The following is a 25,693-nucleotide window of genomic DNA, read 5'->3' as shown; positions in this document are numbered from 1 at the left end:
GCATTTCTAAATGACAATAAACGAGGACTGAGTGTCCTCATAATCTAATCTTAAGGATACAGTTCGGTAAAATTTGGTAAAATATCTGTACTCCTTAGCTGTGGTGCTGCTGTTGAAAGAACTTATATCGTCTGTTTCTCTTAAGTTTTGGTGAAGGAAGTTATGATTAAAAGGTGGATGGAAATGCCAGAAACTTTGTGTATTACTCTTCTGCCCAGTGCTTCTTTGAAATCTCACTCATGCTTGTGTCACTCTTTCTACCATAGCACCTGCTCTCAATCACTGTCATCCTCATCTGTCAAAAATTGGCCCAAAAATATTAACACAAAAGGGACTGAAGCTAAACAACACTGGTATATCTCACATGAAAAATTGTTTATTAAATTAGTTGCAACTTTTTGCACACACTAACCTTTATTGTCAACCTCTGGTGCGATATTTCTGATTTTATGTCAGGGATAAAGAAGTAGTAAACATCCTAATTTCCAGACAGTTCCTACATAACAGGGGCGGCACTAAGGTGGTGCTAACTGGTGCTATAGCCCCAGCAGAAATTACAATAGCACCACCATAGCACCACCAAGAAATTAACTGAAATTTCACATACAAATTACAGCTGCTTTGCTTTCTCTGTATAGTTTTGAATACAGCTTGTTTCTCCAGTTGATCTAGTGAAACAGCACCCCCAATTACCATAGCACCCACGTAGCAATAAAGTTATAAACTCTGGCAGATCCACTCTACACTTCTGCTTATTCATTCGTTGTCAATGTCTTGCCGTTGCTGTCCTCAGATCAGTTACGCTGATCTAAGATCACTTAAGGTGGTGATGTCACTCACTCTCACTCACGCGAGAGATTGATAGTATACATACATTGTGCATGATCCAGGTGCAGATCCATGATCTCCTGAGACTAACGGATGCCACACACACACACACACACATTGTGCTTTTTCAAGCTAGCGTGGGCCTGGCATGTGCATTATTTTGGCCGGCGTGAAAAATGGATGGATTTTTAGTGAGAAAATGATCTCAGCCAGAGGAATCAGTGGTGTCTCAGCCTGAGCATGTCTTAATTGAAAGTGACATGCAGAAAGAAGTAAGTGGGGATGAGGACGACAGCAGTTCATCGAAGGAGTGTGAGGCGAAGTACAGGAACAAGAAATGGAGCAGGATTCAGAAGAGAAGGTGGATGAAGCTGCTCTTAGTGCTAGTGGGAACACTGTTAGCGATGTTAGCCAGCAGCCTGAGGAAGGACCCCGTCGGCCAGCATTGAAAAAGTACCCTTCGCTGCTCGCAACAGTTTGACAATCAGCAAAGGAGTTTTATTTGTGGCTGGTTTGACTGACTGGAATATTCGATCACCAAGGATACTACGTTCTGCTTCGCATGCAGGCATTTCCTGTGTGGAGGACATGGGTTCCATTCTGAGTCTACCTTCACTGTCACTGGTTACCGTAACTGGCGGAAAGCTACAACAGCTTTCAAAACCCACCATGTTAGTGCAGTTTATAAATTTGCTATGGAGGCATGGGTCAAATTCAGATTGAGAAAACAAGACGATTCAAGATTGGGAAATATGCTTGACAAAGGACATGCAAAGATTGTCCAAGAAAATCGTGAGTATATGAGAGCAGTAGTTGAATCTCTAGCAAGGACAGACAATGAATGACACAGTGGAATTAGCTTATTGAGCTGGGATTCAATAGCGTTGGTTGTCCAATAAATGTTCCCTTCATAATTTATTACTGTCTGATGATAAGGAGCACAGTACAGTATGAAGTCATATGGTGTACAACATGCATCTCCAGGCTGTGTATGGGTTTGCATTTCTCTTTTACATAAACATGATTAAACATGAAACAGCCTTGCCTTGTTTTGACTTACAACTTGGCCAGCTTTACAACTTGAAACAAAACTCATTCACTTTTAAACTGAAATTGGAAAAATGACCGAAGAACCAGGTGTGTAAACACAATACGAACTTTTCATCTCTTTTTAAAATTTGGAATGTATGTCGTAATTCTCTGTTAGCCATCTGCCAGAAGAGATACCAGAGCTAACAATGTTTGTGTGTCCTTTTTAACACACAAAATCTCAAATCTCTAGCAGATCACTTCTGTGCAAAAGTAATTGAATACTTTCTTGAATGAAAAATTATTGCAAAATTTTTAAGAAAGGTTAACTGACACTAGCTGGACATCTTCAAAAAGATAGAAGGCCAGAGACTACTTTACTGCTCATTAAAATGATAGTTGATCCTGTTGCCCACTCTCTTACTAATCTCTTTATTTCAGACTTGTACACAGTAAGTACCCCCCATGCACATGAAGTACAGAATTCCAAAGATAGACAGTCCTTTCCTGAAAAGAAACCCACCTAATCTCAGCCATAAATGGCCTACCTGTTATCCTGAGATTATGCCCCAGTTCTAGAACCTCCAGAGAGAGCAACAGGCCAAATGGCCTCTTCCAGCTGCTGTTTCAAACGTTTTAGATGAAAAGCAATGAAGATATTACTCAGGAATGTAACTTCATGACATAACACCTGCTTCAAGTAAGCCCAAGAAGAATCTGGTTAGCTGCCTTAATGACTATCATCCAGTGGCACTTACATCCACTTTGATGAAGTGCTTTGAGAAGCTGGTGATGAAATATATCAATACTTCCCTGAGAAGTGACTTGGATATTCTCCAATTCACCTACCATTACTACAGGTCCACAGCAGATGCCATTTCATTGGCTCTTCACTCAACCCTGAAATATCTGGACAGCAAAAATGCATACATCAGGATGCTCTTTATCAACTACAGCTCATCATTCAATACTATCATCCCGACAAAACTAATCAATAAGCATCAAGACCTTGACCTCAATATCAATATGTGCAATTGGCTCCTCGATTTCTTCACTTACAGACCCTAGTCAACTCTGATTGGTAAAAACATCTCTTCCACAATCTTCATCAGCACAGGTACACCACAAGGCTGTGTGCTTAGCCTCCTGCTCTACTCACTTTATACTTACGACTGTGAGGTTAAGCACAGCTCCAGTGCCAAATTCATGTTTGCTGATGACACTACTGTCACTGGCCAAATCAAAGGTGGTGATGAATCAACATATAAGAGGGAGATTAAAAATCTGGCCACAACAATAACCTCTCATTTAATATTAGCAAGACCAAGGAGCTGATTATTGACTTCAGGAGGAGGAAGTCAAAAGTCCACGAGCCAGTTCTCATCAGGGAATCAGAGGTGGAAAGGGTCAAAAACTTTAAATTCCTCAGTGTTATCAGTTCAGAGGATCAGTCCTGTGTCCAGCATGTAAGTGGCATTATGAAGAAAGCACGGTAGCGCGTCTACATCCTTAGACACTTGCTCAGATTCAGCATGACATCCAAAACTTCGACTAATCTCTATAGATGTGTGGTGGAGAATATTATCAGCTTCTTAGTATTTGTGGCTTATTTATTATTGTTATTATTTTTTTTTCTTTAGAAACATGGAAACATAGAAAATCTACAGCATAATACAGGCCGTTCGGCCCACAAAGCTGTGTTGAACATGTCCTTACCCTAGAAATTATCTAGGGTTACCATAGCCCCTATTTTTCTGAGCTCCATGTACCTATCCAGGAGTCTCTTCAAAGACCCCATCGTATCCCCTCCACCACCGTCGCTGGCAGCCTATTCCACGCACTTACCACTCTCTGCGTAAAAAAATTCCCCCTGACATCTCCTCTGTACCTACTTCCAAGCACCTTAAAACTGTGCTCTCTTGTACTAGCCATTTCAGCCCTGGGAAAAAGCCTCTGACTATCCACACGATCAGTGCCTCTCATCATCCTATGTACCTCTATCAGGTCACCTCTCATCCTCTGTCACTCCAAGAAAAAAGGCCGAGTTCACTCAACCTATTCTCATAAGGCATGCTCCCCAATCCAGGCAACATCCTTGTAAATCTCCTCTGCACCCTTTCTATGTTTTCCACATCCTTCCTATAGCGAGGTGACCAGAACTGAGCACAGTAAACCAAGTGAGGTCTGACCAGGGTCCTATATAGCTGCAACATTACCTCTCAGCTCCTAAACTCAATCCCACGATTGATGGCCAATGCACCGTATGCTTTCTTAACCACAGAGTCAACCTGCGAAGCAGTTTTGAGTGTCCTATGAACTCGGACCCCAAGATCCCTCTGATTCTCCACACTGCCATCATCTTTGACCTACCAAAATGAACCACCTCACACTTATCTGCCACTTCTCAGCCCAGTTTTGCATCCTATCAATGTCCCACTGTAATCTCTGACAGCCCTCCACTCTATCCACAACACCTCCAACCTTTGTGTTATCAGAAAACTTACTAATCCATCCCTCCACTTCCTCATCCAGGTCATTTATAAGAATCACGAAGAGCAGGGGTCCCAGAACAGATCCCTGAGGCACACCACTGGTCACCGACCTCCATGCAGAATATGACCCGTCTACGACCACTCTTTGCCTTCTGTGGGCAAGCCAGTTCTGGATCCACAAAACAATGTCCCCTTGGATCCCATGCCTCCTTACTTTCTCAAGAAGCCTTGCATGGAGTACCTTGTCAAAAGCCTTGCTGAAATCCATATACACTACATCTACTGCTCTACCTTCATCAATATGTTTAGTCACATCTGTTCTTTTTGTATTTGCACAGTCTGTTGCCTTTTGCACATTGGTTGTTGGTCCATCCTGTTGGATGCGGTCTTTCATTGATTCTATTGTGTTTTTTAGATTTACTGTGTATGGCCTCAAGAAAATGAATCTCAAGTATGTATATGGTGACATACATGCACTTTAATAATGAATTTACTTTGAACATTGGCACTATAAAATGTGGGTATTTTAAAGCTGGCAGTAACACTAAATTCAAAGTTTTATTGAGAACATTTTTGAATCAATTCTACAACTGCTGTTCATTTTTGCTGACCATGTGGAAGTTAATGCCAGAGGGAATATACTTGAACATAATTTTTTCCTCTTTGAATTGGCTTGAAGGGAGTTTGATGATAATATAACTATTATCACTGACCCATAGGGTCATCTAACAGATTATATTAGTGTGTTTTAGACATAATGAACCAGTTTCTGTGAACCTGAACCACATAACACATTGCTACTTTTAATATAGAAAATGGGCCACATTTGCAGGGATGAAGAGATACCCAGTACAATGCAAATAAACCAAATTATTCTTTTAAAACGGAAACAACGAAGGGTCTTGGCCTGAATCGTCGACTGTACCTCTTCCTAGAGATGCTGCCTGGCCTGCTGCGTTCACCAGCAACTTTGATGTGTGTTGCTCAAATTATTCTTTTACTGGGTTTGTGTAAACAACATTCTTGCCCTTCCTCTCCCCATTCCTTACATAAAAAACAGAAAAAGACCCTTGACAAGTTCAGATTCAACAACGTTCTAGAAGCTCAACATGCTACACAGTAACCTGTTTGATGGGTACCTCACACAACCATTCATTTACTCCACAAAAGACACACAGACACACAGATAGGCACACACACACACACACACACACACACACACACACACACACACACAGTAGTATCAGTTTGTGCCACCTACACTGCAGCAACCAAGACTTCCTAGGCAGCACCTGTGAAACCCACAGCCTCTACCATTTAGAAGGACAAGGGCAGGAAAAGCATGGAAGTATCACTACCTGGAAATTCCCCTCCAAGCCACACACTGTACTGACATGAAAATGTATCACCATTACTTCACTGTCACTGGAGCAAACTCCTGTAATGCCCTTTCTAATAGCATTTTGAGGATTACTCACACTTCAGGAACAACAGAAGTTCAAGAAGGCGGCTCGGCACCACTTCCTCAAGAGCAATTAGGAATAGGCAGTTAAATCCAGCAGGGCCTACAAAGCCCATCTCCTTTGAATGAATAAAAATATCTTCTGAACTCAAGGAGTTGAGGTTTTGGCTTGCTTAACATCAAATGGCAAACTCATTATTCCAAGAATCAATCTGCTGAACCTTTGCTGCACTTGTTCTATTGCAAGACCATTCTTGCAAGGAGACTAGACCCTTACAAAATATTCCAGCTCTGACAATTTAGGCTAACATACTGCTTATCTTATTAACTGGTTGCTGAAACTACATATTAATGGTTGGTGTGTTATGCACAGATTTTTGACACCCAGATCCTTCCAAACACCAATGCCGCTCAATAATTCACTGTTTAAAAAATACTCTGCCTCTCCACTACCTCATCTAGTTAAGTGAGGATGACTTCATGCTTTTCCACCATATATTCCATTTGCTACACCTTTCTTTTTATTGTTTTTATCGTATTCTTAGTGTATCTTTCTTTCCTACACTTCTCCTTTTGTACTTGATTTGAAACTTAACTCATCCACTTTACTTGATCCATGACCTACATACCCCTGTCCACACCTCCATCACCTTCAATTTTCTTCTCTGGTTTCTTCTAAGTTTCTTTAAGGAGGACCACTGCTTGTCCCATTGCTCACTGGGTGCCTGTTGCCCTTGTTGATTGTTACCAGCTCCTATTCTGTAGCCAAAAACTTAAAAAAAGATTGTTGATAGACAGCCAAGAAAATGATTTTGTAAATAATATAACTTTGCTCCTCAATTTCTGCCATGTTAACCACATTACAACCTACTTGACACATATATTAAATCTTAACTTATCAATATTGTTCTATCTAGAGATCTAAAACTGACCTAAACCCTACCTCATCACAAGCAATCTGAGAGCTGACCTGAGTTCAAATGCCTAGGTTTTTTTCTATACTCTGACCTGACCCTGAGGCATCTGTAGAAAAGCAGGGAGAAAAAAAACAATATTGTACGCTTAATTCTATTGATTGAGAAGAGAGGAGAAGAATGGCAAAGAGAGTAGTATCAAGCAAAGTATCTTGACCTGGATGAAGTACTAAGTTAGACTGTTGTGCAGGGTTTGACCTGACCCATCATGAACCTGGACCTGAACCTTAATTGAATTACACACCGAAACTGACATATAGTAGGATCTTGTCACGCTTGGGTCAAGTATGTCAGGTCCCATTTTGAGGAAAACTGTTGAATTACAAGGCAGATGGCCACTTAGCAGACAATGTAAAAAGGATAGAATTAAATTACTCCTGACATGGAGTAATCTAATTTTATCCCTTGACTGTCTGGAATGGAAATTGCAAGACCCTGTGACAGAAAGTAAGGACAGCTGAAAACATCAATGTCTCCCTCTTCTCCCCACCCCACCCCTAAGCAGGACATAGATCATAAGCCCTGTGTACACAGAGCCTCCAGCATTTTCAAAGACCTATCCTAACCTTCCCAAAATCTCTTTGACTTGAGCAGAAGGTATCGCAGTATAAGAATCAGAACAGTTAGGCTGAGTAAGAGCTTCTTAACAGTCCAACAGCTTCTTAACCAACACTGTTAGACTTCATAACACCCTGTTGACATCCAGCACACCTGTACACCTGGTCTGAAAATTCTACTGCTGCACCTCCCTAACTCCCAAACTTATTGAAACACTCTCATCCTGCAGTGGTCACTTTTTGGAATCAGAACCAGAATCAGACCGTAATTGGAATCAGGTTAAATATTGCCAGCATATGTTGTGAAATTTGTTGTCTTTGTGGCAGCAGTACAATGCAATACATAATAATAGAGCTGACTAAGTTTACAACTCTGTAGCTTATTTTGATTCTGTGCAGTAGCACCTCTCCCACCACCCCCATCCCACACAGTGATGCAGCTGGTTAGAATGCTCTCCACGGTACATCTGTATAAATTTCCAGCCAAATTTCTTCAAACTCCAAATGAAGTATAGCATTGGTCCCCAACCACCGGGCCGCAAGGAAACAATATGATTTGGCGACATGACCGTGTTGCTGACTTGCCAGTTGGCGCCTTCTTGCCCAGACTCTTGGTGGCAGAAATATTGCCAAATGTAACTGACCAAAAAACATCTTTCTTAAAGGAAAAAGTTTTAGAAAAAGGATGGTATGTAATTTTCATGCAGATAATTTTAGCATGTAAAAAGCCAGGAAAAAGCCAAAAAGCAAAATGAATTTTCCGACGCCAACCAAATTGGGAAAAAGCCAGATTTCTGGGATTTGGCACCAAAACAGCCAATCTGGTAACCCTGTTATGAGTCAGCTACACCCCTCCTCATTCCTTGTCACACCCACTGTTGAACTGGAATGCACACAAGGTCATTACACACATGCCATCCATGTCAGTGCGGGAAGAAGATCAACTCTTCCAGCTTGCAAATGACAAGGGACTGAAAAGTATGTTTGACATATCATCTCTGCCGGCATTCTGGATCAAAGTCAAGGCTGAATATCCTGAGATAGCCACGAAAGCACTGAAAACATTGCTTCCATTTCCAACATCATATCTTTGCGAAGCAGAATAAACTGGACATAAGGAACCCCTTTCCAGTATCACCCCTCGATGGGACCGTCTTGTGGCAGGGAAACAAGCCCAGGGCTCCCAGTGATTCAGCGATATTGGTGTGTTGCAATGATTTTATATGTTCATATGAGGAAAATATGCACTGTGTGTTTAATATCCAAACGTTACTTAAAATGTTGGGACACTATTGACTTATAAGTGACTTATAATTGACTTATCACTAAATTCATCCGAGGAAAATATGTGCCGTGTGATTAATATTAAATTCGTTAGATAAACCCTTTTAGAAACAAAATTGAGTTTATTAGCCACTTATAAGTGACTTATAGTTGACTTATCACCTATATTCCAATCGTGATTAACACCCCCCCACCAACCTCCCCCGTCAGCCAGTCCACAAGAATATTGCCAATATTAAACCAGTCCACGGTGCAAAAAAGGTTGGGGACCGCTGAAATATAGCCACCGTCGTGATTTCTTTGTAGTTGTATCAGTATGTTGGGTGTCGCGCAGTCATGGGTGTTATGGGTATATTATTATATTATAATAGTACCAGTAACATTATGCTGTCTTACATAAACAGGCACCTCGTACTTCATGTCATCCTGTTAATCTTCAGGCCATACCAGTCAGGGACTTATGCTAATATTATTTTGTGGCTGTATGTGCTGGATCACAACGAGATGTGCTGTGTGTGAATATATGTATTATGTTGTGCACCTTGGACCCAGAGGAACTAAGTTTCATTTAGCTGTATATCATGTGTATGGTTGAATGACAATACCATTGAACCTGAAGAGTGGAAATGAAAGCACAAGTATCAATGTATTAACTTTAGGATTCACATTAATTTTTCTGCAAAATCTAGCCAATCTTTTGATTTATTGAGTGATTAACTTAAAGAAAGATGAGTTATATAGGTCAGTAAATACTCAAGCACTATCTTATATACAATGCAAAATTTCTGAGCTGATTAGAGCACACTTTGAAGGATGATCCACATGCATATTAAAAAGAAGCCTCTGATACTAAGTTTATGAAAAGTTATTTATTACTGGACTTACTAAGGGAGAGATCAGCATTTATAACCATCAGAAGTAGAAATAAATTATGACCATTACTTGAAATTCAACCTTTAACAGAGGGGCTCTTGAACTTCAAGGAGAAAATAAAGATATATGGCATTATTATTCAGATGTCACTGTCTGTAACGAGACTGAAAATTGCAATTTTTGTATAAAAATAGGTAATCTTGAAGGTCCATTAAATTGCATCAGAATTCATAATTTTATAATTCTTTGTAAAAAATGAGGCACAGAATAGAAATGTACAAGGACAAATGGTAACGTTATATAGAATCACTACATTAGGAATTTTAAAAAGTCAGATGAAAAGAACGTACAGGCTTGTGTATTTTTTTGGGAAATTTTGTTTCCCAAAGGGAGTGAAATTCCTGACATCTTGATAAATCCACAAGGATGGTTCTCAACAAAATAATCATGAAAAGCATCCAGCATGAGACAGTGGGCAGAGAGATCCTCAGAGAGAGCATGTTGCTCCTCCTGTTCTGATTTGAAACACATGTTAAGTATTCAGTGTTGTTTCAGTCACCCTACTTAGATCGGTACCTTATTCATCATAATCATTAAAGGATGCAGCCTTCTTCACAACTCTAAAGCTTAACTTTATTGGTAGCTTACTAAATTCTGCTTCCCATTGAACTATCGTAGATTTTAACCTATCTCATACACAAACTGGTTGAAAATAATTCAAATAAATTTGCTATGTGTGAAAATAGAGAACAAAGATGCCTCACATCAAATGCCAACTATCAAACTGCTGTGATTACTAGCATGCCTGGGCACAAAAATAGATCAAAGTAATATTATTTGAGATAAAGGGAATCAGATTGAGCTGTAATCAGTCAACTGATTGATGATGTCAGGGCCCGTCTAAGATGTTCTTTCTGATAACACACACCAGATTTGGAGGCTTAATGTTTTCACTTAAACCTGTATTTGACAAGACAAATTGAAGTACATTATTTCAGATGAGATATGAGATACAGGAGAGTAGACACTTTGTATCTTTATTGAAATACCATGGTCTTTAATTACAAATGATATAGTAAGGGTAGAATTCTGCCGAAAAAAGGGGTATTTTGAAGATCACTAAGGCCAGTTCTTATGAAAATCAAAGTTTACATGGCATTGCATTTTACAGAACATGCAACGGTGTGGTTTCTTGCACATTAGTTGACCTACAAAGCTTGGATTTAGAGGTATTTTAACTGATAAAGATGATCATCTGATATGCAGTTAAATAAAAAGTGGGAGCAACATTGTAAGCTATAACCAACCCTAAAAAAGGATCTAGTGTTTTCCTGGCGTATATGACGAATAAACTCTTCTTGGGTTTTCAGTCGGGTACAGGTTACAACATGTCCCAGAAATCAGGGCCGTTTCCCCAAGATGCAAGGATCCTCCAGCACAGCATCACAACTATGACACACACCCCTTTCTTACTGTCTTCACCATTCTCTCTTGGAAGTGGAGACCGCTCACTGTGAAAGGCACAACAAATCCGAAAGATAGTTCCCAGCATCCTGGAAGGGAGATTATACAATACCGTGCCCACACAGTCTAAATTAAAAACTTTATTACCCTGCTCCCTCTGGATAGCAAATTCTCCCCTTCTTGAGAGCATGTCCATCCCTGAAAGATCAGCTACAACTTTTTAAAACCTTAATTTAAATAGGAAGATTACTTAGGAGTGCTAAAATTCATTCACAAGAATAAAATCTGCAAAGCTTCTACAGTGGATAGAATAAATAAAAAACTCCCTGATCAACAAATCATTGGCACTTTTTTTTGTTTCATTAAGTTACTTAAGATATTTGTTGTGCTGTCTGTCAGCTGGATGGGTGCACTGCACTTATTGCCACTCACAGGCTGCATGTACAGCTGGAGTCAGTGACAGAGTGGACCCTGGTTTCTTTATCTTATGGAATGAAAGATAAAGATCACTTCAAATTAGCAAGGGGCAACAACGTAGCAGGCACACAACTGACTAACTCATTCTGTGTACTGTGGGAAGAAATTGGAACACCTGGGGAAACATATGCGGTCATGGGGAGAACATGCAAACTCCGTACACGTAGCAGTGGAATTGAACCCAGTTGCTGATGCAGTCACAGCAGTACACCAATTACTACATACACTGGCTCTTCAGCTCAGACACAATCATTCATATTCCATCTTGAGAAATGCTAGATAAAGCATAAACTTTTAACTCCTTCACAAGAAAGTCCTTAAAGTCCCATACACCAGACTCATGAACAGCTACTTCCTGTCAACCATTGGTTCTCGAACCAGCCTGCACAACCCCAATAACTATCTCAGTATAGTAATACAATGTCCTCAAGGATGTATGCTTAACCTATAGCCCTACTCTCTCTACACATACGTCTGTGTGGCCAGGCACAGCTCAAACACCATCTATAAATTTGCCAATGACATCACTATTGTTTGCTGAATTTCAGATAGCGATGAAGAGGCTTAAGTGAGCGAAATAAATTGGCTGGTTGAGTGATGTCGCAACAGCAATCTTGCACTCAACCTCAGCTGATTGTGAAAGTATACAGCTCTGAAATTCTTTTTCTCCAGATAGTCACAAAACTAAGAAAGAAAAGAACAACAACCCAATGATCAGCCCCCCAAATTCCTCCTTCCCGCACAAAAAAGAGAAAGATCAGGCGATAAACACAGAATATAAAAAATACAAGACTGAAAAAGTCTATAGTCCAAGTCCACATCCAAAATGCAGAAAACTTGGGTAACATTCTCTGGGCAGAGTGACAGGCTTTTCCTCTCTGTAGCAGAGCAATGTCACCAGCAACAAAAGGGCAACCTACCCTCTCCGTAACAGATCAATCTACCAGTGATCTTAAAAAAGCAGTCTCCCCTCTCTGTAGCACAGCAATCTTGGCAGTGATAAAAAAGGCAGTCTCTGTTCTCCGTGCGATCCCTCAGCGGTCAAAAGACAGGTAGCTGGCGCTCACCTTCTGTATTCACCTTGATGTTTCAATCTCCCTTGTCACTTTAATCGGTGAACAATGGAAGTTTTAATCGGTGAAATGGAGCTGAACATCATCCATGAGGTTCCCGCATGCTACATCTACCTCCCGGTATCCTCTTGGAGACTGCAGAGCACTACCCAAACGATCTCTGAACAGCAAATTACAGGCTCCAACTGTTCCAGAATCACATTCAAGACGAAAAACAAACATAAAAGACATAAAAGAAGTGAAATATATGGTTTCATGATCTATCCAGAAGATGTTGACCAAAGGAGCATTGTACGCAGGCACCACCTTGACCGGAAGGGAAGTTCGGGAGAGCGTGCACCAGTCCTCACTGAGGGATCAGCGATAGAAAGGGTGAGCAGCCTCTAGTTCCTGTGTGTCAACATCTCAGAGGATCTATCCTGGACCCAACATATTGATGCAATCATGAAGAAGGCATGCCAGCAGGAGTTTGAGGAGATGTGGTGTGTCATCATGTCTGCATATGCACGGTGGAAAGCATTCTAACCGCTGCACCATGCCTGATTTGAAGGCTCCAACGCATAAGCTTCCAAGAGGCCGCAGAGCGTTGTTGATTCAGCCAGCTACGTCACGGGCAAATACTCCCCAATACCAAGGACATTTTTAAAAGGCAGTATCCAGCATTAAGGACCTTCATTATCTGGGACATGTCCTCCCATCACTACCATCAGAGAGGATGTACAGGAGCATGAAGGCACATAATCAGTGTTTTAGGAACAGCTTCTTTCCCTCTGCCATGAAATTTCTGAATGGTCAAACTATAAACACAGCCTCACTATTTGTCTTTTGCACTACTTACTTACTTTTTTTATTGTAACTGATAACAATTATTTATGTCTTGCACTGCAGCCACAAAAAACACCAAATTTCATGACAGATGTCAGTGTTAGTAAATGTGATTCTAACTTTGCATTACAATGGAATATACTTATTTTTTGTTTTAAATGTGTTCTTTCTTGCATAAGGTTGGCATAATTTATGTATAATTTATATTTAGTTTATTTATGTCTTTTGATAGTTGCTATCTTCATTGCCATCTGTCTGCGTTGCTTTTCCAACCAAGATATTCATTATACATTGCACTTGTGCATCTGACAATAAACTCAGTTTGACCCAAGAAAGAATACCGTGCAGCTGAGTTTTGTTTGGGAAAGTGCCATATTTTCTAACCGTACAGTTAATGCAATTTTGCGAAGTTGGATCACAAATCAGACCAACGTTCGATGGAGTGGTGAACTGGACCACTCACATGTTGTACCTCCTATTAGCCTGAAGGAAATATTCTGCAGAAGGGAAGAAATTTATCTCAAGGGTAACTGGAAATGTCAAAAAATGCTGGACCTGCTAATGTGTGTACTCCAAAAAAATTAATAAATGAGTAAAGAAAGAATTGGTAAACATGTATGCAAATATTGGCTGCCAGTTGGCTACAGCAGTCAATGTACTGGCAGAATGAAATTCCTGTGACTGTTTCGTGCTAGTATCCGAAGGCAAATGTCCTGCCATAGGTTTTGGCAAAGCCTTGGGAAAGGTACTGGACAAAAGATAATTAGAGAAGGCTAAAAGATTTGGAATGACATGGAAGAAAGCAAATTTATTTAAAATAGAGAGCTTAACGTACTTTTTCATAATGTTTGGCTGGATTTTGGGACCCACAGGATTCATTTTTTGGGGTTTTCTATTCACTGATCAATGAACCATAATCAACAGAGGAAAACTGACAAGACGCAAAATAAACATAAAGGAGCAAAAGGAATTCTCTTTCAATGAGGACCTATTTAACTAAAAGATAACAACACACGTTGAATGGAAGTGGGTTCAGTAACTTGGAAATGCAAACGCATTTGTGGACCTAGATTATGGAACTTAAAGCCAACATCTCAGGTTCATGGACTTTAAATTATTAATGGAATTTTACAGTTTATAATATGCGCCAACAAATGATGCGGATGAAGAGGATATCAACAAGTTTTATGACGATCTCAGCAGTGCTTATGAGCAATGTAAATCTCAGGATATAAAATTAGTCATGGGAGATTTTAACTCCGAAGTTGGACAGGAAAGGGTTGATAACATCATAGGACCTTTTGGATTAGGGGAGAAAAATGAAAATGGAGAAAGGTTTACTGCTTGGTGTGTCAGAAACAACCAAGTGATCACCAATACTTGGGATAAAAACCATTCACGTAGATTGTGCACTTGGATTAGCCCTGGAGATAGAACAAGGAATCAAATAAATTTCATTACCATCAATGAACGCTTTAGAAATAATATCACAAATTCTAAAGCCTTCCCAGGAGCAGACTGTGGTTCAGATCACCATCCAGTAATAGCTACCATCAAAACAAAATTAAAGAAACTGAAACATGGAAAAAAGAGCAAGAAGTATATGTTGGGAGAACTTAAAAATGTTAGCATACTTATGCAACAATTCAAAACAGCTGTAGAAGAACACCTCAACGAAAACGAAACAACACCTGTTTGGGACAGATTTAAATATGCTATACAACAATCAGCAGAGGAGATAATGCCAGTACAAGAAATCCAACACACCAACAAAGGGTGGATAACCCAAGAAATTCTAGATCTGATGGAACAAAGAAGGTTAGTGAAGAATAATGAAGTGCAATACAGAGAGCTAGACAGACAGACCAGAATATTGTGCAATATTGAAAAGAAAGAATGGCCGAATCAAAAATGCAATGAAGTAGAAGGCCATATTATCAAAAGCAAAGAAATGCACAAAAAAATTAAGGAAATTACTGGAATTAAGAAAACCTCTTCTACAGGATGCATAAGATCAGCAGACAGATCCATACTATAAGATCCAGATAAAGTATGTGAGAGGTGGATTCAGTATATAGAGCAACTTTCTGAAGATAATAGAGGGGAACCCCCAAGTATTAAACACCCTAATTCTGGCCCACCTATAACCAAAGAAAAAATAACTAAAGCAATGAAAGGCATGAAACATGGCAAAGCCACTGGACCTGATGAAATTTCAGTGGAAATGATACAAACCCTAGAAGATCTGGGCATAGATATTCTTTTTGAACTGTTTAATGGCATATATGAGTCTGGTGTATTGCATGACGATTCCTTGAAATCAGTATTTATAACTCTGCCAAAAATTCCTGGAACTATTGACTACAAAAATTATAGAACAATCAGTCTTAAGAGTCACATAATATTTTGTTGAGAATTGTTCTGAGTCGAATTAAAAACAATTTAAGACCAGAAACTTCTAAACTGCAATATGGGTTTATAGAGGATAGAGGAACTAGGAACTCAATTTTCATACTACGAATGCTTTCAGAAAGGGCAATTGAATATCAAAATGATGTCTTTTTATGTTTTAATGATTTCACTAAAGCATTCGACAAAGTGCAACATGAAAAATTATTTCAAATTCTCGTTAAGTATTGACAGACGGGACCAGCAACTGTTTCAAAATTTATATTGGAATCAAATGGCGGCGGTAAAAATTGATGATAATATAAACAGTTGGACTAAAATTCAAAGGGGAGTTAGACAGGGATGCGTTGCCTCACCGGAATTATTTAATATCTATAGTGAAATGACCTAGATGGAATAAAAATTGAAGGTGTTAACATTAACAATATAAGATATGCAGACGATACCACCCTAATAGCAAGTGCTGTAGAAGACCTACAAATTCTCCCAGACAAAGTAGTACAAACAAGTGCAGATTTTGGTTTAACCATCAACTGTAAAAAAACCAAATGTATGGTGATATCAAAACAGCAGAACACTCCCAACTGCCAATTGTACATCGGTAACTAAGAGATTGAACAAAAGACCAGCTTTAATTACCTTGGTAGCTTTATATCACTAGATGCTAGAAGTAAAGTAGAAATAAAAAGAAGAATTGCCATTGCCAAAACCAACTTGCAAAAAATGAAATGACACATTTCTATGACAACAAGGCTTAGGCTACTAAAATGTTACATCTGGTTAATCTTGCTGTGTGCTTCCGAAACGTGGACTATAACACCAGAACTCCAAAGGAACTTAGAAGCAACAGAAATATGGTTTCTTAGAAGAATGCTGAAAATATCATATAGAGATAGGGTAACTAATGAGACAGTACTCCAACGTGCCCATACAAAAGCATCTTCAATGAGAACATTAAATGAGAGGAAACTTAATTTCCTGGGCCATGTCATCAGAAAGGGAGAAATAGAATGCCTTACATTACAAGGCCATATGCTTGGGAAACGCAAAAGAGGAAGGCAAAGAAGAAAATATATGGACACTGTGAAAGAACTAACAAATCTAAGTGTGCGAGGTATCATTGACGCTGTGAGGGACTGTTCGATGTGGAAAGCCATGATCGCCCAAGCATATAATGCGCAAGGCACATGAAGAGAGAGATAATATGAGCAGTAGAATATAAAAATCTGGGAATTATCTTGAGAAAACCTTAATTGCTGTATTGCATGCTGCATTTAATATCATTATGCATGGACGAGGTGGTGGAGTGGGGCTGGTAAAGATTGTTGGAAAAATTTAGATCTGTACTCACAGTGACTAAACTTCAAGGGTCCATGTTATCATTTTAATTTGAGACTAAGACCTCCAGAAATCTCTCCGGTCAATCAGCTCTCGTACTCAAATATAACAAAAGTGTTTGTTTTAAAAATCTGAGCCAAGAAAAGAGGAGCTCAGGGTTTTATTTCATTTTAGTTAAAGGAATGAAACTTGACAGGCCTGTGAACAGATGAGGGGGCTGAAATTTTCTCTTTGGGATATCACGTCACAGTACTATGATTACCACCAAACCTGGTGCAAGATCTTTATCAACCACCAGGTCAGTAAAATAGCAACCCCATTTAGCACCACTTTCAAAGAGAAGCATATTTATCCTAACCCTTCTGAGGAGGCATGAAAAGGTTAGCAGTACAAATCAACTCTGGTCCCTGGAGTAGAAAAACACAGTGATGAGTGGGACAAAAATAGAATTTTAAATAATAAGCCACATATTAAATCCTGAAGAGCTTGCAATTTAATGCAACTATGGCTATTCTGGTCCTTTAGTTCAATTGTAGCTTGCATGGAGCATGCGGTATTGAAAGTGAACTAAGTTCCACACTAATTCATTGACTTTATCGGGGATTTGTTTATTAATTTAAAATATGTAGTTTGATCATGAAACTTTTTAAAATGCATTGAGAGCAGATTGTTTACTTTGCAGTGATAATGATTATCTGTTAAATATCAGTGCAGGTGGGATATAGTGTGGAAGGAAAGATAAATTCAGATACAGTAAAAGCCATACCAAAGCTATGAGGAAAACCACTGACACAGTAAATGAGATGAACATTCAAAACTCTGCTGCTCTGTTCAGCAGCTCAGAATAATGTTGCCTCATTTTTTGAGAAGATGGTCTAATTCAGCACAACTACTGACAATCTCAACATTATTATTAGGAACTGCAAGGCATAATTAGCACCACAATCAGACAACCTTTAGGAGTAGTGACGTCTCTTTCATTCCGCCAACCTTTTCCTCTTTGCACTATCTGAATGGCTGACTCCTGCGCCTGGCTAGCCCACACCGTACATTGGGGGTGGGGGGTGGGGTGCGGTGATATTACAGGTCGACCTTCACTAATCCGACTACCTGTAATCCGGTTCCTTCGATAATCCGGCACTGATTATGCTTAATGTGATCCTTCTGTAATTCGGCATTCCTCAGGTCCCAATGGTGCCGGATTAGTGAAGGTTAGCTATTGCTTAATGTGATCCTTTTCTAATTCGGCATTTTCACTAATCTGGCACTCCTCAGGTCCCAATGGTGCCGGATTAGTGAAGGTCGACCTGTAGTAAACTACTGCTTTTGTGCACATGGCATCTCCACTTTAAACTCCTGGGCTTTAACATATTGGATGGCCTGTACTAACCCAGTGTTTACGTGCAATTGCAAGAAATGAATGCTAGAATCTTTAATTTCTTAGCAAGTAAATGAGTTTGGCACGTCTTTGACAAATTTCAAAGTTAAAGTCAAAGTCAAGTTTATTGTCATATGCACGTGTGCATGGGTGCATGGGTATTACAGGCACATAGCATCTACATTCGTACCATCGAAAGTACCCTGACTGGTTGCACAATGATCTAATGCAGCAATTCAATTGCACAGAGACATAGAAAGATGCAAAGAATTACTAAGGTAGAATTTGAACTCACATCTCTGGGTCAATGAGTCAGACCTTCGGCTGCTCATCCAACTTCTACATTGTGCTACCATTCTTGCAGTACAAGAATTATTACAATATAACAGGATGAAAAAGTTTCGTCCAGAGAGAAAATATGTCTGCATTCACCATATCATCCATGTAACTACATTAATCAATCCCACTTTTAGTCTCCCCATATTCCCATCAACAGATTCTATCATTCACCTATACACTAGGAGGAATATATAGTTGCCAATTAGCAAACAACCACATTGTCTTTAAGATGGAGGAGGGACTGAGAGCATCCTGAGGAAAGCCACACAGATAGCACTGGAGATCAGGACTGAACCTGGGTCACCAGAGTTCTGAGGCAGGAGCTTTACCAGCTGCACCATTCTACTTCCCAGTAGTACTGTACATTTCTACCAACTTAGTACTCATCAGAGATTTCATCTGGACCTGGGGTCTTTATGGTTTTTAGATGTGGATATTTTTTCTGAACACTTGCCATGCTGGATATTGGAGAAAAGGTTTATAACACAGAGTATAGAGCATAGAACCATATGGCACAGTACAGGCCCTTTGGCCCACAATGTTGTGCCAACCTAATCCGGATCAATCTAATCCTTCCCTCCTACTCAGCCCAAAGCACTACATTTTACTTACATCCACGTGCCTATCTAAGTCTTTTAAATGTGTTCATTGCATCAACCCCAGCAGTGTGTTCCAGGCACCTACTGTTTACTGTGTAAAAAAACCTATTTACAATGATATTGCCAGGACTAGGCAGCCTGAGTTGTAGGGAGATTTTGGCCAGGCAAGGTCTGTATTTCTTGGAACACGGGTGAGTAAGGGGAGACATTATAGAAATGTTTAAAATTATGAAAGACATAAATAATGCCATATTCAAGTTTGCTGACAACAGCACTGTTGCAGGCTGAATCAAAAGTGGTGATGGATCAGCATCTAGGAGGGAGACTGAAAATCTGGCTGAGTGAAGCCACAACAACAACCTCTTACTCAATGTCAGCAAGACCAAAGAGCTGATCATTAACTTCAGGAGGAGGAAACCTGAGGTCTATGAACCAGCCCTCATCGGAGGATCAAGGTGGAGTCGGTCAGCAACTTTAGACCATAAGACCATAAGACACAGGAGCAGAATTCGGCCATTTGGCCTGTCGAGTCTGCTCTGCCATTCAATCTTTAAATTCCTTGGAGTTATTATTTCAGAAGATCTGTCCTGGGCCCAGCACGTAGGTGCCAGTATGAAGAAAGCGCAACAGCAACTCTACTTCCTTAGGAGTTTGCAAAGATTCTGCATGACATCTAAACTTTGACAGACTTCTATAGATGCGTAGTGGAGAGTATATTGACTGATTGCTTCACAGCCTGGTATGGAAACGCCAATGCCCATGAATGGAAACTCTGACACCAAGTAGTGGATATGGCCCAGTCCATCGTGGGTAAGCCCTCCCCCCACTGAGCAGATTTACACGAAACATTGCAGCAGGAAAGCAGTATCCATGATCGGGGACCCCGACCACCCAGGACAGGCTCTCGACTTGCTGCTGTCATCAGGAAGGTGGCACAGGAGCCTCAGGACTCGCACCACCAGGTTCAGAAAGAGGTACTAATGCTCACCCATCAGGCGCTTGAACCAAAGGGGATAACTGCACTTCAGGGTTCAAAATTCAAAATATTATCAGTGTGCATACATGTCACTACATACACCCCTGAGATTCTTCTTCCTGTGGGCAGACTCAGCATATCTATAGAATAGTAAATGTAAACAGGATCAGTGAAAGTTTTTATAGCATGGAAGAAGAATCCCTGCATGCTATGGTTGGGTGAGAGTAACTACGTCTTCTTCACTATTTCTATCCACAATTTTTTTTTGATGGACCTCATCTTTTAATGGACAGATGACGCAATAGCCACTGCTCTACATACCGACCTTACACATCTGGAGAAGAAGGATGCTTATGTGAAAATGCTGTTCTTGAACTACAGTTCAACATTTAACACCATAGTTCCATCCAGGCTCGACAAGAAGCTCAGAGACCTCAGCCTTGTGCAGCTGGATCCTGGACTTCCTGTCAGATTGCTGGCAGGTAGTAAGAGTGGGCTCCCTCACCTCCACCCCTCTGATTCTCAATATAGGAGTCCCTCAGGGCTGTGTCACCACCCACAGATTTAATCTAATTAAATTTGCCAACAACACTAGATTGGCCTTATCTCAAACAATAACGAAGTGGCCTACAGAGAAGGAGTCATCTCTCTGACACAGTAGTGTCAAGAAAACAACCTCCCTCAATGTCACAAGAACAAAGGAGCTGCTTGTGAATTACAGGAGGTATGGGGATGGGCTAACCCCTGTTGACATCAATGGACCTGGGGTTGAGAGGGTAAACAACTTAAAGTTCCTCGGCATCCACATTACCGAGGACCTCATGTAATCTGTACACACCAGCTGTGTGGTAAAAAAAAAGCACACAGTGCCTCTTTCACCTCAGACAGTTGAGGAAGTTTGGTATAGGGCCCCAAATCCTAAGAACTTTCTACAGGAGCACAGTTGAGAGCATCATGACTGGCTGCATCACTGCCTGGTATGGGAACTGTACCTCCCTTAATTGCAGGACTCTGCAGAGAGTGGTGCGGACAGCCCAGCGCATCTGTAGTTGTGAACTTCCCATGATTCAGGATATTTACAAAGACAGGTGTGTAAGAAGGGCCAGTAGGATCACTGGGGACCCGAGTCACTCCAACCACAATCTATTCCAGCTGTTACCATCCCGGAAACAGTGCCGCAGCATAAAAGCCAGGACCAAAGTATTCTACGTTACATTGACTGTTCTATTTATTATAAATTATTATAAATTACTATGATCGCACATTTTGACAGAGACGTAACGTAAAGATTTTTACTCCTCATGTATGTGAGGGATGTAAGAAATAAAGTGAATTCAGTTCAAATCAATTCATCTTCCAAATGCTCATAGAATTATTTTCCTCCTCCTACACCTATACTGAATTGTGTCTGTTTTTCAATTCCAAAAATATATTCTCTTTATGATATATTAACTCCTAGATCTCCTGGTCATTAAACTAGTTTTGGTGGTTTCTGGGGTCGAAATAGTCAGTGTCTCTTCTTGAGTATTAATTGTGCAGGATAGACCAGGCATTACAGATGGTTCTGTTGGCATTGCTTGATTGCCTGTGAAAAAACAATTTTCTTTGTGGGACAAGATATTCAACCTTGGCAACAACCTCTTTTAATCTCATCAAATGAACTTCTGTATGACATGTAGAAAAGCTACATTTCATATCCACTACAATAGCAATGAAATATTTTGGCATGTCTTGGGGTTAAGGTGAACCAAGTTTGTATTTCCTTCAATGTGAAAAATTGAACTGAGATGTACATTATTAAAGAAATTGATAACTAATTAGAGGCAAACTAGTATGGTTTAGAGTCTTAAACACAAATATACAGTGGATTCCGGTTAACTGAGCCATCCATTAATCTGATAGCTCCTTATTCAGGACAACTCTTAAAGAACAAAAACTAATCGAGAAAATAGCTGGGATTCCCTTAATTTATTTGGTACACTATGCCCTTTAATTAGGACAGGAGATTGTTGTGGAACAGTTTCTAACTAGCATCAGACACATACACTCGTGTACAGTTAGACACTACACCGTGCTCAGAGCGAATAATTTTTAAATAGTGTGTTTGAATTGAAAAAGTAGTGATTTTTGCCACTGGTAGTTGGTGAGAACTAAGCAGTAAGACAATTCAGAACAGCTTTGCTCTCTGCGACTTTCAAATTTGAGGCTTGGAGATGACAGAAAATGAAATGGGCATTAAATGAAATGATTTCATTACTTCAACAAGTTAGGGCTATGACCAACTTGAAAGTGTGGATAATCATCTTGAATGTTACAATGAAAATGAAGATTTGGAGGATGCAATCATCAAAAGCCTTGTACGAAAGCTGTCAATTATTTGCACAAAGCGTCTGCACCAATTTTGTTCATTTACAGTCAATTAAAAGAACATGACAGCGTACACTAGATGAATTCCGCTGTTGATAACTATTAGGAACTAATACGTAGTTCTATAGTATAGTAGTAGTATTAGTAGAGTTCTAATTTGTTCTACATTTCATTTAAATACCTAAATTGTTTCTCAGTCAAATGATAGTTTGTCTTTTTATACCTTTTTAACTATTTCCATGCAACTTCATCTAATCGGGACAGCTGTTTAATTGGGCCAACATATACATAGCTAGGATGCCTAAGATGTTTTCATAGTACTGTAGTGACTTTATGTACTGCACTGCATTGCTACTGCAAAAAGTAACGTCTTTCATGATGTTTGTGAGTGATGATAAACCTGATTCTGATATGGGACTCTTTTGTGGACAGAGAGTGGGAAGGGGGCAGGGATAGAGGAATTGTGATTGGGAAAAGGGGAAAGCAGAACTGGAAGCACCAGAGGGACATTCTGTAATGATCAATAAACCAATTGTTTTGAATCAAATTACTTTGCCTGCTGCCTAGGGCTGAGTGTGTTTGCAATCGCGCCTCCCACTTCCCCGCCCTGGGTATTTCTTCTGTGCCACCTGTCTCACACACCTCCATCAACACTCCACCTTTGCCATTCCCAACTTCCTTTGCTCCTGCCTTATTTACAACTTCTCTCTCCACTTCACTTTGTCAAATACAGTACTGTGCAAAATTCTTAGGCATCCTAGCTATACATATATATATATATATATATATATATACACTTAAGACTTTTGCACTATACTGGTCCCGGTGTCCCGATTAACGGGATTCCATTGTATAACAAAATTAAAACAAAGTTTTTTAATGGTTAATAGCAGGAGACTTTATGAGAGTCTCTATCACCCATTTCTACAGGAAACAGTTGAGGCCAGTTCATTGGCTATATTTAAGAGGGAGTTAGATATGGCCCTTGTGGCTATGGGGATCAAGGGGTATGGAGGGAAGGCTGGGGCGGGGTTCTGAGTTGGATGATCAGCCATGATCATAATAAATGGCGGTGCAGGCTCGAAGGGCCGAATGGCCTACTCCTGCACCTATTTTCTATGTTTCTATGTTTCTATAGATGCACAGTGGAGTTGCACCAGAACCTGGTACTGAATCTCTATTGTACTGTATCACAAGAGGCTGTCGGCTGTGGAGGATTGTAGACTCAGCTGATTCCAGCTGGGACACACCACTTCCCCCTGCCATCATTGAGGGTATCTCCAAGAGGCATGCCTCAAGAAAGCAGAATCCATCATTGAAGAACTTCATCCAATGTTTTAAGAATGGCTTCTTCCCCTCCAGCATCTGATTTCTGAATGGTCCATGAACAGCATCTCATTAGATTTCTTTTTCATTACTTTTAAGACTAAAAATTTGACTTATTTGTCACATGTACGTTCAAACATAAACTGTGATGTTTGCGTCAAATCAAATCATTGAGGATTATACTGGGCAGCCCACAAGTGTTGCCGTGCTCACAGCACCAACATACTATGCCCAGAACAGACTATCCCTATCTACATGTCTTTGGAATGAGGGAGGAAACTGAGCACCTGGAGGAAAGCCACATGGTCATCGGCAGAACATAAAAATCTCCTTACAGATAGCAGCTAATATTGAACCATGCTCCGTGAATGCTGGTGCTATAATAAATAGCATGATGCTAACCGCTACACCACCAGGCTGCCCTATTCTTGTGACGAAGACTTTTGCAAACTATTATTTTTGTTACTTAACAGTAATCTTTTACTTGCACTGTATTGCTGCTACAAAACAACACATTTCAAGACATATGTTAGTGATAATAATAAACCCAATTCTCACTCTAAGATCCTTCTTCCACACCAGAGGGAATGGAAATCTGGAACAACCCTCACTTGCAAAATGAGATCGAGGTCATGACAAATAATAACCGAGAGAGAGGTGTTGTTTTTGCCTAGCAAAAATTCTTGCTGATAGAACCAAGAGGATAATGAAATAACAGTAAAGGTAAGCTGCTGTTTATCTGGATGGTGAAACATGCTGAATGGTCTATTTCTGTTCCCATAGGAATGCAGGTTATTTACCTTGATTCTGTGTCTTTTCACAGGCCTGTGGAAAACTAGCGGAACCTTGCAGTCATTTAGTTTTAAACTGAACTGACATGGAGTTAGATTAGGCCAGATGTATAAAATGGTTCTCTTTGCATCAAATCTCCAAAGGTTTTACTTTGCACAACGAGAATGCGTACCACTTTAAAAGATTTGTCAGATCCACATCGATGTTAATCCAACAATCATTACCAGATGAACACAGAACCAATAACGTTGTTTACCAGCCATCTAGGTTGGTAGAGTAATGAATGAGCTTTGTTAAATTAAGTAGACAAAGAAGTGAAAGAAGAAAGTGGGGGTAAAAGATGAAGAGAGAGAACAAAGAGTGGGTATGCATACAGGATGTCCATCATAGATGTACAGCAAATTACATGTTTTATTCGATAATGATAGAAAAGCTGCAGTCTATGATGAATTAATCCCTTCTATTTTCAGTGTGGAATTTTAAAAGACTTGCAACAGGTGTGGAATCTGCATTACATAAGCATGCTCAATCACTGCCATAAAATGCTCAGAGTTCTGCAGCAACCACAGCAATGCTTTGAGCTTTAAAAATAAAGCAACGGATATTTATACAGATTATTATATTGCCCTTTCCATCTGCTACAATTGAATACATAAATGAAAAATACCATTTATACCTAATCAAAAGTGATATATAAATTGACATTATTCATATTTACTGATACAGGGAACATTCATCTTTTATCGCAGAAATTATCTGAAACTCTAATTTGAATACAGGTTTTAAAGCCATCTACCCACGGTGTGGGAAACATTAAACAATGTATCAGGA

General features: G+C 39.9%; 1 protein-coding gene across 1 annotated transcript in view; it reads right to left on the bottom strand.

The window, feature by feature from the left end:
- tbck (TBC1 domain containing kinase) overlaps window positions 1–25,693 on the bottom strand; it is a 338,866-nt gene that overhangs the window by 60,858 nt on the left and 252,315 nt on the right. The window lies entirely within an intron of this gene.

The sequence above is a fragment of the Mobula birostris genome, chromosome 4 (genome assembly GCF_030028105.1).
Source record: "Mobula birostris isolate sMobBir1 chromosome 4, sMobBir1.hap1, whole genome shotgun sequence".
NCBI classification, from domain to species: Eukaryota; Metazoa; Chordata; class Chondrichthyes; order Myliobatiformes; family Myliobatidae; genus Mobula; species Mobula birostris.
This window is presented reverse-complemented; position numbering and strand designations above follow the sequence as displayed.